At 37.2% G+C, this 13,436-nt stretch overlaps 1 protein-coding gene across 1 annotated transcript in view; it reads right to left on the bottom strand.

Moving 5' to 3' along the window:
• LOC145667875 (uncharacterized) overlaps positions 1-13,436 on the bottom strand; it is a 104,570-nt gene that overhangs the window by 29,192 nt on the left and 61,942 nt on the right. The gene's annotated exons all lie outside the window — the stretch shown is intronic.

Raw genomic sequence — 13,436 nt, forward strand, 5'->3', positions numbered from 1 at the left:
AAATGTATATCAAAATAAGAAACTCATAATAATCTTACAAATATTTTCTTTTTAGTACATTTATCTTTATCAAAGTCACTTCACGGCAACCAGGTTAAGAAACTCTGCAATAGTAGAATACTTACTAAGGTTCAGAATGTAGTATACAAGAATCAACTGCTAGTTTATAGCTATATTTGCATAGTACAGTGAAAATGTGCTAAGTAAAAAAGTACATTAATGGAATTATCCGTTCCTTTCCAGGAAACGCAGAAACGAAAGAGATCTTGGTTTAATGATAGATTTGAAGTTTAGTATCCCTGTCAGCAGCGGTTATATGCAGTTTCTTTCAGAAACAATGTTCCGGGGGGGGGAACTGCTGGTACTATTCTATTTATTATTATATTATAGACGTATTTTAGTCCTCCGGGGGGCACTCTCAGAACTCCTCTAAAAAACATGTATGGACGAAATACTGGTTATATGAGACGTAGACTTACAACTTAACGTGGGATATGAATCACATAAGCTCCCGCCGGAGATCGAAGTCGAGTCTCCCTTGCCGAGACATATTGTGTGGAATTATGAATTAGGTCAGTTTTCTTCCCTTGGCTTGTGAAGATGCATTTTTAATTTTTATCAATATGATTTCTCTCATTTCACGTTAAATTTATACCGTTAGAATAGTACGATTTCAATTTCGTTCACGATTCGGCTTCTCAATCCTTCGTGGAAACATGTTTTGGAATCAATGATAAAATATAATATTATGTAACACCTTTTACTCACAAAAAGAATTAAAAGTCCCTTATTAATTTCTCCTCTTCCGTTCAGAGTATATTAGTTACACGTTTCAGTTCACAAAAACGTCACTGGGTGGCGCAATAATGCAGCACGCTCGCGATATCTCCCGGCAGATTATACAATCTCGAAGTACGTCATCAAAAGAAATGAAACGATAAGATTGATGTAAATAAAACCAGCAAAAGAGCAGAACGCCTGTTGCTTGGAAAGATAACGCAGAACTGCAATCTTTGTGTCTCGTGTTGAAGCTTTACAACGTACAGTACATATGTCAGATTAAATGCAGAGTAAGGATTCAATTCAATATTCAGGATTTTTAGATGACTAATTGATTGGGTTCGCCACCCTGCGAAAAATAAGAACCACCAAGCTTATATATAATTTATAATGCAACTTAGAGTTTATTTCCTTCTCAGAGAATAAGTAACAGTTTACTTATGTCTATTAATAATTTCGGATCATACTGAAATATTTTCGAAATTTCCCAATTCTAAAATGTTTTTCATTACAACTGAATAAAAACTGTTCTTATTTGTTAGTAGAAATCAAAATAACTTTGTGGTTCGAATAGTAGTTTTCCGCTTACTAAATCTACTTTTCTATAACCCTTATTATGAAACAAGACTCACGCCAGTCTGTCAGCCACGCTCCTAATAGTTCTTAGTTAGGATACTGTAATAGTTATCGTTAACTACACTGCCTCCTATCTGACGCCAAGAAATGTTTTTAGCGTACAGGAAAGTTGCAGAAGAGCGGAAGGCTTAGAGAAAACAATTAGTCTTCAAGAATGTTAAAAGCGGAACAGCACCCTTCTTCTTAACAGTCAAGTATTGACATTACACTTCAGCAAAAGATTAAGAAAATATAGTGTTAAATAACCACTAGCGTGACAGCCCTTCAGGGACCTGAGCCGCTCCAACGTCATCTGTTAGCGAACGGTGGAAATACATCAAGGGTAGCGACGAACGCGTGGTTAGCACATCGTATTGCCATCTCTCTAACAGGCGTATCAAGGGCTTTCTGGATCTAGTGGCCATCATATCTTTTAGTCACGGCACTGGGTGGACGCCGGAAATTCGCCCGGGATCGAACCCGAGACCACGCAGATGTAAGTTCAACACTGTAGCCACTGGACTTAATATATAAGTATGGTAAATATACACTGTATATTAATAGTACAGCACATAAATTGTGTCCTGACGTCGTGTTGCCAGTTAAAAAAAAAAAAAAAGGAACCACTGCCATAGTGGTGTCGCGACAATTGCGATTAACAAAGAAGTGGTGTTTGCTTATCTGTTATCGTATACCATTATGAGCAATGAGGTTTCACAGGAGGTATCATTATGCATGGTCAGTTTCACAGGAGATCGTGCATAAATCCAGACCCTGGGCATGGACCCAAGTTTTCAGATATTTTCTGAAATCACCAGTAACTCGGTATTTCTAAACGATTTTCTGTTTTCTCGTTCATCTGTCATACATATGCATATGCATACTACCTACGTATGTATATTTTCTTTCTTTCTATCACTTTTAGGTTAAGTTCCGTTTTCGTAAACATCACGCTCATGCTTTCTGTCTCCGACTTGAAGCAGGAAATCAAGTCTTGAACCTTCGGATGGGGTCTACTGAGCAGTTCATTTACCTTGTTATCTCATCCTTCTATGAGGACAGATTATATGACAAATTCCGTATGAGGACAGATTGTATTAAAATCTGTAAAATCGCCCCTAGCGTTAGGCAAAAGTTACAAAATAGTCGGGATTATAGACAAGTGTCTGGACCATCAGGACATACCCTCTGCATACGTCCTTACAACTAGCTAAATGTTAAACGGAAAGTTTCCAGGCAAATTCCATGTAGAAAGTAGGGATACTGAACTCATAAGAGCTATAAGAAAATTTGTTTTTAAGTAATGGTTATGCCGGCCAAGCTAGAGAGGATGTCGATGATGAGAATGAAAGAAGTATTGGAATAAAGAAAGTGGGAGGAAGCGGAACCCAGAGAAAACCTACACACACGGTGTTTGTTCAGCATAATACCCACTAGGCGGGAGCTGAGTGGAACAGGGTGAACTATTAAATTAACAACACTTCAGTAATAATAATAATAATAATAATAATAATAATAATAATAATAATAATAATAATAATAATAATAATAATAATAATAATAGTGGTATTAATAGTTTTAAAGTTGCCCTAAAATTTGGCAAAACTTACTTAAACGTAGGGATTTTCGGGAAGGGGTTCCGTACCTTCAAGACAAATCTCTGCAACTACCCAAATTTAAACGGAAGCTTTCCACTAAAGTTTCATGTAGAAAATATTCTACTGTACGTTTTAAGGAAAATAACTGTAATAAAAATAACTGAATATCATTGAACACGAAGGCATATAATAAACTAACTTGTAGAATATGCAGATGTAATTATAAAAGCTTTGCTACAAAAATATATACACAGACCATAATTCAGTGAGCTCTGAAATACAAAGTAACAAAATAACGTATAAAATTCAGTCTACAGAGGAATTGTTACTTAAAGAGTGGCATATACAGGGCCGCAACTAGGGGGGGGCAGAGGGGGCACGTGCCCCGGGCGCGTGGTTGGAGGGGGCGCCGGAAAGAAGATATATCAATTGTTTTAAAAATCGCACCCTTTCCCTTGAGGAACTTATTCTAGAGGTTAAAAGAAATCAAAAGTTCATTTGGCCTTTTCCATGGGACCTCTTTTCGTTGATTATATATATATATATATATATATATATATATATATATATATATATATATATATATATATATATATATATATATATATAAGGTAAACGCGCCTGAATTCGACAGGCACCCTAATTCGACATACCTGTGTTTAAATGTTGTGAAATAAGTGTAAGATGTCATCCCTGCAATCGCGAATAGAAGTGGCAACATTATGGGAGTGTCTTTTCTCGTGTCAGAAGTACGGTTACAGTAGATGAGTCATATGTATGGAGAGAAGAAGTACATTGTTGTGTGTGTGACACACTCTTCGAGAAAAAACACATAATCTTAAGAAAATCATAAGATGGCAGGTTATTTTCGTAAGACTTTTATTAAAGTTACGTTTGCTTCAAGCAAATAGTGGTACTTTAATGTTGTAAAGGAGTTTCAATCAGTGCGTTTTGTTTTCTTCTGTGAGGACAAAGGTTGTGATGTAACATGAACGGGGGGTTGTCAAAACACGATCCTTTATTTGTAACGTGAACCGGATTTCGACAAGGTTGTCGAATTCATTCTCAGTAGTGCAAATATAATTTTAACTGAATATCTAAACGTACAAGTATGTTCAAAGTCTTTCATAAAGCTATTTGTTGCATAATTCTCCGATAGTTGTAACATCAGTTCGACATGGAATGTCGAAATCAGGTTCCAGCATGTCGAATTGAGGATCATCGAAATAACTACTCAGTTCAGAAAATTTAAGTTGTTTTCTTTCGCCCGTCTGATAATTTCTGGATAATAATAAAACAATATTTGAAGCTGAGAAGAGATTACTACTACTAATACTGCCGACTTAATATTTTACATGGATATAACTGCAGGTGTCGAATTCAGATACCGCAACTGTCGAAACCAGGTGAAGTGTGTCGAATTCGGGTTCCATTGGCGAGTTCCAGTTTCATAAAAAATTTTATTTGGTCTAGGAATTAATTCGTGCGGGTGGACAAGAGATGGCGCAACGAACGGAGCGTCCCACAGTTCCGTGTATCCACACATGTGTTGCAAACCCCTGTCATCGCGTATCGTTCGTAGTATAGGGCAGTGGATTAAAGCGTCAACAACACCAGTTTGTAGTTAAGTGAACATGGCGCAATTTGTGCCTGATAAAGTGTTTTTGCGGGATGTCCTGCTGCATTACTTTAACATGCAGAAAAGTGCGACTGAAAGTCATCGTATTTTGGTGGAAGTGTATGGTGACCATGCTCTAGCTGAGCGAACGTGTCAGAAGTGGTTTGCACGGTTTAGAAGTGGTGATTTCGGCTTGGCAGACCAAGAGCGAGCTGGACAGCCAAAAAAATTTCAAGACGAAGAATTGACAGCATTGCTCGAGCAGGATTCGTGTCAAACGCAGGAACAACTTGCAGCAGCATTAGGCGTTGATCAAACAACAGTCTCCAAACGCTTGAAAGCCATGGGAATGATTCAAAAGATGTCACATTGGGTTCCACATGAATTAAAAGACAGACGTTGAAAGACGAAAAACCATTTGCGAATTGCTGCTTCAACAACAGAGCAGAAAGGGGTTTCTGCATCGAATTATTACGGGTGATGAGAAGTGGATCCATTACGAGAACCCTAAACGAAAAAAGGCCTGGGTGAAACCAGGTGAACCAGGTCCATCACAACCAAAACGAGATATTCACTGTGCAAAGGTTATGTTGTGCATATGGTGGGATATGAAAGGTGTGGTGTACTATGAGCTGCTGCAACCGGGTGAAACTATGAATGGAGAACGTTATCGACGACAATTAATGCGTTTGAAGCAAGCTCTGGCCAGAACACGACCAGAATGGGAGAACAGACATGATAAACTTATTGTTCAACATGATAACGCTCGCCCACATGTCGCAAAACCGGTCAAAACCTATTTAGAAAATGTCGGATGGGAAGTTTTACCCCACCCGCCGTATTCACCAGACGTTGCTCCTTCGGACTACTACTTGTTCGATTGCATGAACAACGATTTGATTGGACAGCGGTTTACTTCTTCAGAAGATATCGAAACATGGGTCTCTGACTGGATCGCTTCCAAGGATGAAGACTTCTTTCGCCACGGAATCCGTACATTGCCTGACAGATGGGCGAAAGTGGTGGCTAGCGATGGACAATATTTTTCTTAAGGTATGTATGTATTTTGTGTTTGTACTACAGCTTCAATGTGTGCGTACCAACCGCACGAATTAATTCCTAGACCAAATAACATTAGCATTTGAGCCTTGAAGTAACTTTTAGTATTGGTAGAGACTGTACATTTCAAGGAAAAAAATGGGCCAACACCGACCAATATTATGGTCACAGTAGGCAATTGATTTGAAAAAGGTCCTTAACCTGTCGAAATCCGGCGCGTTTACCTTACATATATATATATATATATATATATATATATATATATATATATATATATATATATATATATATATAGAGAGAGAGAGAGAGAGAGAGAGAGAGAGAGAGAGAGATAGTCTCATCTAAATAGGTGTAATGTCATACATTAAAAACCTAATATTGCATGCATTTGTTCCCTTGGGCGACCACAGAGAATCCGCCCCCCTTTCCTTTTCCTACCACAAGGAGCTGTTAGTTTGTATAATTCCATTGAGAACAGCTCTGAAGTTTAAAACGCTGTTATCAATAGGGGCGGGGGCGAAAAGTTCCCGATCTTTGTTGCTTGCTGGTGGTTGAAGAGTTTAGTTCAGACGCGCCCCCTGTAATGTTACGCAATTGCTGTAATGTTTTTAAACTAGAGGGCAGTTTTGTGGCGGAAAAGATAATTTACTTGTTTCTTTAATTGTTTCTTGTACGCCTACCAAGAGATTTTGCGAGTGAAGGCTGTATGAAGCTTTATCTATTAGTTTTGCTTGAGAGCTTTCGGAGGCATTTTGAATTGTTATCTATCAGTCCAACTTATGCTTTATTATGCTTTATTGTTAATTTCAATCATTTTTTTACATTAATCGTGTATAATGTATAATATTTACTATACATTAAATAATCTAAATATCTTGATCTATTTATTAATATTTTATGAAGCAATTTCTTTCATATTTAATGAACTTTCTAGTTAATGCACTGTAAAGAGAGATGCTTTGCTCGAATCAGTTTTTTCTATCACTTGTGTGCACCTTAGAGGTGCATATATACAGAAACAGAAAGTATACAGAAAGGTGCCCAAAAGGTACAGAAAGTGCTCAAGTTCGAGAGGTACACATAACAATATAGTGTGGAGTTCTTGTGTGCTTCATTGTTGATGGAAAGTTTTCTTCTTTTCTCCACATCAAAGGATTACACCGAAAAATTTACAGAAATAAAAATAAGCTTTTCATTGTTGCATTGTTATGTTCTCAATGATTTTGGATCGTAAATATTGGTTTTAGAAACATTTCTTATCAGAATTGGCATTTTGCAAACTCATAGGGATGCATTCGAGTCGAGTCGAGTCGAGATTTAATCCTGTCTCGACTCGTCTCGAGAAAATGTTGTCTCGACTCGTGTCTCGACTCGAAAATATGTTTCTGTCTCGACTCGTGTCTCGACTCGACAGTCTCTGTCTCGACTCGGCTCGAATTCGAGTCGAGACGTCTCGAAATTCGAGTCGAGACAAAATGTACGAGTTAAAATATACGCACACATCAGCCAGACCATCATGACTACCTACCTAATTGTCAGTATGTCGACTTTTGGCATGGATAAAAACGGCGACACGTCTTGGCATACACGCAATGATCCTTGATAGGTCGCTGGAGAGAGCTGGCACCACATGTGCTCACTCAGGTCACCTAATTCCCGTAAATTCCGGGAAGGGGGGCGATGTGTTCTGACGTCACGTTCAATCACATCCCACAAGGGACATCACTCAAATGTACGGCTCCAATTTCAATGAAACTTTTTTTGCTGATAGAAGGCATGTATGCATCATTACTTGTGATGACAAATTTTTGCCATGGTGCATGTTTTCTATTTTTTTTTAAATAACTTTTAAGAGTTGTGATGTGGTTATTAGAGATTACTACAGAAGTCCCTTACTACCCTTTGTAAACGGAGCGTTAATGAAGAAAAGTGAAGAAAAACCATGTGGATACATATAAGTCCTGGGGGAAGTCGTATGGTAGATATGACCTTGATGGCAGCCATCTTGAAATCCGCCATTTTGAATTAAGGTCAAGTTTTCAAAATGGGAATAGGGTAATATGATACATAATTTCGGGCTAGAATTTAATCAGAAAAATAATGGTGAGGTTAGTTTTAAGATACACCCATTTGGGGGAAAGTTACAGGCATATTAATTGTTTTTACTTACTGTGTGCGTAAGTCCCTTCTTACTTTCGTCTCAAGACCTGTAAATCGATCGCAACGGCAGAGCCCGGTTTCGCACTAGTGTTTAGAAATCTTTAAACTTACTTGAGGCAATATTTGTGGATAATTGTATTGTATTTTGCCTTTAATTAAATTTGAACCCACTTCATGATCTTGTGTAAAGTATCATTAAAAGAGAATTTCTGTTTTTATGGAGAACGTAAGCATAGCAATTATAAAAGGTGAGTAAGGTGCGTATGTATTTATAAGAAAGTTTATTTTACGAGTCTTTTGTGGTTCCGCCAACCTATTCTTTAGTTGTTTTTTTTTAAATACTCATATCTCATAAATAAAAGAGCTATTATAAAATCTCTTACCACTATTCTTTAATACTTATAAAATTTTATTTATTGTAAAAGCACTGGCGAAATATTTCTTATCGCCCACTAAAATTATGGTGGAGCTCCGTGGCTAACGGTTAGTATACTTGCCTTTGGCGTGGGAAACCTGGGCTTGATTCCCGGTGGGAGTTCATGTGGTTCGGATTCCACGTTAATCAGTAGGTCCACGTCTCACACAGCCTCGCTGCTGAACGGGACGTTACATTGACTACATTATAAAATTGTAATTTGTGACGACTAAAATATCAGAAATTAAAGATTATTCTTTGGGTTTTGGAACATTTTGAAAAACGTGAAAAACTGGTACTGCACCGATACAACACACCTTTTGGATTTGTCATTGTGTAAAGTGATACAAACTAAAGAAGAATTACAACTTTATGAAATTGTATTAGGACTTATTTAGAAATAAACACCAAATAAGTGTAATAGTTCATATCCGTATCAAATACCAAGTTTATGATGAATCAACTACACAACGTAGGATCCAAAAACGCTCATTGCAATTTGTTCCATCCTTCAGTCGAACCAGGAACTGAAACATAAAGAGTGACATTTTCTTTTTAAAGATACTTTGTCCAGCTAAGTATTGTGAAGGTTTATGTCAGTAGAAGGAATTGCATTCCATTATACAAGCGCAATTTCACAACTTTATGTACACATTACTAAATATCGAACACCCTTGTCCATATGATTAGCGTACGCGTCTTTGGTGCGGGAGACCTAGGTTCGATTTCCGATGGGAACTCCTATGGTTCTGAACCCACGTTAATTTGTAAGTTCACGTCTCATATAGCCTTGATGCTGAAAGGGACACTAAACTCTAATCTAATACTAAATACAAATATTTAAAGAAAAATGATGACGAACCAAGATGACGTGAATTTGGCTATCAAATCCATTTTGTGTTTTCAGTTATTTTCTAGTAGTATTTTTTCTAGGCATCCTTTCAAAAGACAGTGATGCAAATTTCGTAACTGCGAATTCCTGTTAGAAGCTATGAAATTAACCGATTAGATGCAAAATTTCCCGTCCACTAAAATAGATAGAAAAAATACCGTAAATTTACAATATCTAACAATAAATAATTTTGAAAGATATCGCTTTCGAGGGAAAAAATGAAATGAAATCTTTGAGTTTTACGTCCCACGATTATGCCGGTTAGGCTAAAGGAGAGGGGTGATGATGAGAAATTAGTGAAATGAAGAAAGTGGGAGGAACGGAAGAACCCCGAGGAAACCCATGCACACGGTGTTTGTCCACCACAAAGTTCACTTGGTGCGAGCTGGGATCGAACCAGGGTCCCCAAGCACCAGAGGTGAACGATCTACCACTGAGCCACCGCGGCCCCGCTTTAGAGGGGCCATGACGTATAGTTGAACTCATTCTCGTAGTATGAAAGGCATTATTTATAATTATGCATGATAGATCACAAATAAAATTTAAAAATATTATGTGCACTTTCTTTTAACAAACATTATATTGTCTTTTATGGTGTGGAAGGGAATGTTATGTTCGAAAAAAAAAGTCCTTAACACGATTCTTGTTGCTACACACTGCATGTTCCTAGCCACAGAAAAGATGCAGCGATAGGTAGGCTATTTTTCAATTGCTTTACATTAGTTTGATGTTTCAAGTCTTTTGTGTGTTTCTGAAGTTCACTTTTACCACAAAAGAGCTCAATATTGACATGTCTTACATAGCTTTGGTTCAATTCTCAACACGGACTGCAACTACCCGTTAAATTGTGCATCCGAAAGGCACTCTTTGTTAAACCTCGCTTATCACCGCTCATCTTAATAATATATATATATAACTTCACCGCGAAGCAAATGTTGCATTTCTCTCTTTCATCCTAACACAAAACAAAAGTAACCACAGCTGTGACACGAAGGAGCTATTTCGAAAAGAAACAAGCTGTGCTTCATAGAGATGTGTACCAAATGATAGAAGTATAAAGTATTGTTTTCTTTCCTGTTTATTGATATCAGTTGCTGTTCTTAATGAGTTTACTCATTAGTTTAGAAATAGTATATATGGAATTTGGACATATGTTGTACGTATTTTCCTGAGAAATTGATGAGACCAGAAAAATTAAAAGGACAGATGGAATAGGTTTAAGCGCATCTACGTGACTTTATCAAATATTTATTCTCCATAATGGTACCACGCGGAAAACTTGGTATACTATAATCTTTGCCTCCCTCTGTTAGCTGTTTCGTATCATATATATTGGATGGTTTTGATATTTCTTCTGATCATTAAAATATAGCATTAAAATATAAAATATAGCGTGCAGAAATGCAAAAGCATAAGATAATTTCCTATTTGTTTTGGAAACAACAACACCCATTTCCGTGTGCGAGAGAAATTGAGCACAGCGAGATCGGGTGTTTATGTTTACTCACGGTCAGTTCGCAGCAGGAGTCCATGGTAAAAGATTTGGCTAACTATCTCTTCATATTGACGTGAAAACACTCGCAAAACCCTACAAATACAAAAGAATGCGCTTCAAAGAAAGTTTAGACACAGATGTTTCAATTTTCTCTTAGCATCTTTCTTCAGCAAAAGAGTCGGTTCATTGTATTCGAAAAAGGGAAGGGAGAAAGGGTGAATTTATATTTTATGGGGGGGGGGTAACATTGTAAGTAGTATAAACAATACATACCGCTTCCGACTCGACCCTCATCCTACCTCAAGTTGTAAAGTAGAAACTACTAGAAAGGGACAGAAGTATTCAACATGACTGCGACTTGAGTTTCAGTTCACAATACTAAAACCAGTGAGCAAGTAAACAGTCTTTTGTAGGATCGTGTTTTACTTCTTGAATTTATTTTTGAACATTTCTGTGAATTCAACAACAGAACGCAGTAGAAATACGGACTAGTTTTTACTTCAACCATTACTTTCGCTCCAACCCAGGGATGCCACATTTATGATTTCGTATAATACTAGATTTACTATTGAACTAGTGATCTAGTACGTACTTTGGGTAAATAGGCACATTCTAGTGATTTTTTTGCATTTTTTTCTGATGCAGACAAATGACAAGGAAATGGTTCTTAAAATAAAAGGAAGAAGTATATTGCAGTTCAAAACAAATGTAGAAACTTTAATTTTTTTTTCTCTCTCTCTGACTGAGTGAAACCCCTGCTGTGTAACGACCTTAGGTAAACAACGGCTATCTTTGGTCCGCTACCTCCTTTTGTTAGCCGACATGAGATGTGTTACTTTTTTTTTAAGAAAGTGAAGAAATAATTATCCAGTACATTTACGTTTTGTCAGGCACACAGGCGCAGTCTGTACTTGTTTCCTAACGAATTTTAGCAACATAACATAAATGAAACATGTGTACCAGAAAATAGAGGCAGTACAAACGGACATTTTCATCTGTGACACATTTGATGAGAAATATAGTTAGATGTCACGTGCAAGCACTCTAAACATGTCCTATCCTTTAATTCTATTCGTATGTTTATGTAGGTGAGACTGAGAAATCAAGAAACAATAATAACTGGTTTTCTTCCAGGGCAAAAATCTAAATGTGAAGGGGTGTTACACAGGGACTTTAATTGCGTCCTTTGTACAAGATTGACAAGTAATCGCAATTTTACAAGATTAACTAGTAATCGCAATTTTTTAATTTATTAGTTCTTGGGGAGAGGAAGATGGAAGCGAACCCTCGTAAGGACCTCTGCAAGAAAACATGAATACTACCCGCCACTGTTTGTTACATTTCACAAAATAGTTATATATATACATGGGCGGATCCAGGATATGATCAAGGGAGGGGCTAAACCATATTTTTCCGTTTTATCCAGTGTAAAGCAGGATTGAAGTCCATTTTATCCAGTGTATACCCGAGCGTCAAGGGGGGGGCTATAGCCCCTATAGCCCCCCTTAGATCCGCCACTGTATATATATATATATATATATATATATATATATATATATATATATATATATATATATATATATATATATATATATATAATATTGAGTTTTAGTCAGGGTTTTCATTCTGCAGGAGAGGGGAGGATAGTAATACCTGGCGAACATTTTCTATTCTCAGAGTGTTGCAAATGATAGCATTTCCTTCATTATAGCTTGGCCAAGCTAGTTGCATTATATATAAGGATTAAGTTAGCCTAAAAAGCTTAAATTTTTATAGCAGTTTTACTCTGTAGCCATGTTTCTCATTTTCGGTCTACGGGACTCTGTGTCCGGAAATTTTCGATGGCTTCCAAGTCGGAAAATAAGTGTATCAAAGGCATATATATTATATGTATGGTTATATGAGGCATGGATCTACAGTTTAAAGTGGAATACCGGTAACAACTTCATGAGCTTCCACCGTAAATCGAACCAGAGTCTCCCGCGATCAAGGTGTATGTGTTAACCATACAGCCACGAGGAAATTCACATAAGCACACACACATATATATTGTTGAGTTGATTTTGACTTTACCGTCTCTTTCAGCAGCGAGGATATATGAAGTGTAGACCTACTGATTTACGTGGAATCCGAACTACATGAGCTCGCGCCGGGAATTGAACCCGAGTCTTCCACGACAAAGACGCGTACACTAGCCACGGAGTTCACACACACACACACACAGAATCAGAGTCCTCACACACCAAGGGTGAAAGCTGTGCCACTGAGTTACAGCAGCCACGAGGCTAGGTCGAGTCCACTTTACGTTCATAGTTTCTTAGTACATAAATGTTACGATTATGAAATAGATTTTCCTTAATGAGCTGCATATAAATAAAAGCTTTCGAAATGTATTAAACAATTAGCTCGATTTGAGTGTGAACTTAAAGTTATATCAGAGTGTAAATACGGATACGCACCAAAGCTCGAAAACTTAATACACTATTTCTCCTATATAGTCAGCATGTACCAAGCAATCGTTCAGCTTTCATTTGAGAGGATGGAAATCGAAGGCTCCTGAACAACTATGTTACTAATGTGCGGAATGTATTTATCTTACAGTGAACTGCTTCGATGCCAAGTGGCCTAACTCCAAAATTGAAATTTTCCAGGAGTGAAAGTTAAAGTTCAATATCTCATGAACAATTCATATTTCTTTTATGTTGGGAACCAAAACCATAACTACTGTATGTAGTTCATTGTTTTATAATTTAGTGTTTACAAAAATCCTTTAAAAAAATACCTATTCACAGAAGTGAAAGGTA

The sequence above is a fragment of the Thermobia domestica genome, chromosome 13 (assembly GCF_964235325.1).
Source record: "Thermobia domestica chromosome 13, izTheDome1.hap1.1, whole genome shotgun sequence".
NCBI lineage: Eukaryota > Metazoa > Arthropoda > Insecta > Zygentoma > Lepismatidae > Thermobia > Thermobia domestica.